This window comes from Pinus tabuliformis, chromosome 6 (assembly GCF_031772625.1).
Source record: "Pinus tabuliformis cultivar Carrire ecotype Pingquan chromosome 6, CPIR1, whole genome shotgun sequence".
NCBI lineage: Eukaryota > Viridiplantae > Streptophyta > Pinopsida > Pinales > Pinaceae > Pinus > Pinus tabuliformis.
In genome coordinates, this window is record NC_142292.1 from 1,855,172,278 (window position 1) to 1,855,175,587 (window position 3,310).

Sequence of the window (3,310 nt, forward strand, 5' to 3'; positions counted from 1 at the left end):
AGCAATCTTTATCAAGATCCCCTTTCAGAAATTCATGGAGAAAAATCATGAAGGCATGAGAGGAGGAGGGTCCATGAAAACCTGAGTACATCACAGACAGTAGTTGCACAGTATATGAAAACCTTAGATAGAAATAACATCATTAATGATTAATCATTTGATTATCAATCATTTATAATTTAGACATATAAAAAATGCTAATTTAAGAAATGAAATAGGTTATTTAACTTTCCTCAACAATAACATTATCAAATAGTTATTTTTACAAATCAGGCCATCTAAATATTGAATTATGAAAAAGTTCAAAACAATAAACTGAGCTAGTTGCTAAATACGTTTTTACAAAATAAGTGTTTATCAATTGTGAAAGCACCTATGTTTCCAAATGTTGTAGTTATGGGGCAGCACCACCATGCATGTTCCACTAATCTTTGAGGAGCAATGTTCCACCATCTCTTATATTAGGATCATCATCATTGATATCATCTTTCAATATTTTCCTTTAATCTAGATTTTGCCTCTACCTTGATCCTCTACGTACATCATTTGACACCATCCAAATTCGATTAAAGTGCCTAATCCAAGCCCTAAAATATGGTAGAAAAAACTTTTAAAACATGTCTAATCGATGATTAATAGTTGTGAAGGTTACATTTTTGCTAAGGCCATGACAAAGTGTAATGCCCCACTTAAATCTTATACTGCAAATTTTATTAATGTTTACATCATCTAAAAATATTGAGAAATATTGGTCTAATATAAAATTCATGATTTCTATTATTCAAATTCCCAACTTACCTTCTCAAATTGAATCTTAGGTAAGATATGGTCACCTTCCATTATTTCAAATAATATATATATTCATCTCACATTTCCCAATGTACCCTCACATTTACTAGGGAGAAGACATGGTCCTCTCCATTTAATTACATCTCACATTCCCCAATGTACCCTCACATTTACTTGGGAGAAGACATAGTCCTCTCTATTATATATATATATATATATATATATATATATATATATATATATTCATCTCACATTCCCCAATGTACCCTCACATTTACTTGGGAGAAGACATAGTCCTCTCCATTTAATTTTATATATATATATATATATAGATATAGATATAGATACAGATATAGATATAGATATAGATATATATCACATTCCCAAATGTCCTTTCAGATTTACTTGGGAGAAGACATGGTCCTCTCCCATTAATTTCCCAATTTTATATTCATGTCACATTTCCAAATGTACTCCCAGCTTTACTTGGGAGAAGATAAGTCGACTGTAAGGATGGATGAAAAGTTAATGACATTAATGAGAGGTGGGTGAGATGGAGAAGAGAGGGAGGGTATAAAAAGGGAAGGGGGAAGGGAGAAAAGGGGGTGATGTTGGGTCTTGATTATGATTTTGGGGTTGATTGTGATTTTAGGATTTGTTGTGATTTTTGGAGACATTAGAAACCTGTGGAGTTTTCTTGGGTTGTTGAGAGGAGGGAAATATTGTTCATCTTGGTCTAGATCATTCATCTTGGACACACACACTACCTCTGGTTGGACTTGGGCTCAGAGGGCTAGGGAACCTATGGAGGTTTCCTAGGCTAGGGATTAATTCATAGTTGGCTGGGAGGTAAATCCAGTTGGGTCAGTCAAGAGGAGTGTTCAGCAGGAGCAGCAGCTCAAAGGCATTTCCACCAGCCACTGGTACAGGTATTCCTTTATAGATTACTCAGGTAAATTTATTAAAATGAAATGTTCTCCTTAAGTTATAAGGATTAGAATGTAAATGGTAAAATTTTATTTGTTTAAAAGTCATGTAAGAAAGTAAAATATTGCCTCTTATTGCATTTAAATTCATCAGAAATAGATCTGTTAGAAGACCCTAGGATAGGGCTCTTACACATGGTATCAGAGCTTTGGTTCAAAATCTGGACCCAAGCCCACTAAACCCACAATTTATACTTCCCACTAATGACAACCTTGCATATAGATTTGAGCCCCATGCTTACACACTCCACATATTTTATGCAGTAGCACTACATAATTTTATGTGGCAAGTACACTCTCACTAGTCCAAGAATAGGTAAGTACATGCCAAAAACTTAAAAGTGCCTAGCACACTCTATGTAATTTGTAACTACATAAATAAATGGAGCCCTAACCAACTCAGCCAAACCACTTTCTTAGCAGACGTTCCCGGCGGCAGCACATTGTAGGTCATCATTTCTTGCGAGGGCCAAGCATTGGGCACCATCAGCGCCCCTTCCACACCATTGCCCTGCTTCCGAGACTTCCTCTGGTTATTCCCGTCCTCGTCCCCAGCTCCTTTAGGCCTTCCCGTTCTCTTCTTGGCCACTGCTACAGCAACAATAGGACCAGAGGCTGAAACATGAGAAGCCAAAGCAGCAGCATGAAGATTCGCATGAGTCTCCACAATACTCCTGACTGGCAGCAGAAAATAAAACTTCTTGTCCCCGATCTGCAACATATCCTGTGAATCGAGCTTAATTGGAGGGTTTCCGGGAAGATATAGCACTCCTTCCACATAACACCCATTTTTCCCCAAAACTTCCAGCGCGAACCTTTTTCTGTCGAAATCATAGTAAATCCTCGCGTGTAAATGGGAAATGTTCATACCGCCGCCGAGGGAGAACAAATCGATGTCAACAGATGAACTCCTGCCTTTCCTGCCGAGAGTTATCGAGTAGCTCTACATGTAGAACTCGAAATCTTCCCCTTCAGCTTAGCAAAGCCGGCATCAGGCTGTTCCATGACGCAATCTTTCTTTTTCCTCCGTCAGCAATCTGGAACTTGGGATCAAAATGTCAAAAAACCCTGCAAATCTTCCTTCAATATGGAGAGATTCGCAATCTGTAGATGCAGTCACGCTTTTGAATGATGGTGCAGAATGTATTTAACATAATAACGCCATGATTTGCGACCAGGTCACCATTAGGGTTGGTAATCAATGAAATTCGATATCGTGACCAAATTGAGCCGAACTAGAGTACTGACGAATCCATAGGACTATATTTGTTTTCTAGAAGTTGCGTGGTCTTGAAAATAATGGGAAAAATTATTTGCATCGACATGCTTTCCTCCATGGTTAAACTTTGTTAAGTGGCACTGGGGATAATTTTATATATTTTAATGTATTTCAGCAGATGGATTCAAGATTTCCCTCACATGACCTAATAAATTATACAGCTTCTGTAACCCTAAAAGGCCAACTCTTTTACATCTTTAAAGGGTTTTTCAGATTTCTAATAATTGAACACTATTTTACAAATATTTTGTGTGCA

At 37.3% G+C, this 3,310-nt stretch overlaps 1 pseudogene; it reads right to left on the reverse strand.

Moving 5' to 3' along the window:
* Positions 1 to 2,145: 2,145 nt before the first annotated feature.
* Positions 2,146 to 2,780, reverse strand: LOC149266450 (transcriptional activator FHA1 pseudogene; annotated as a pseudogene).
* Positions 2,781 to 3,310: the final 530 nt, after the last annotated feature.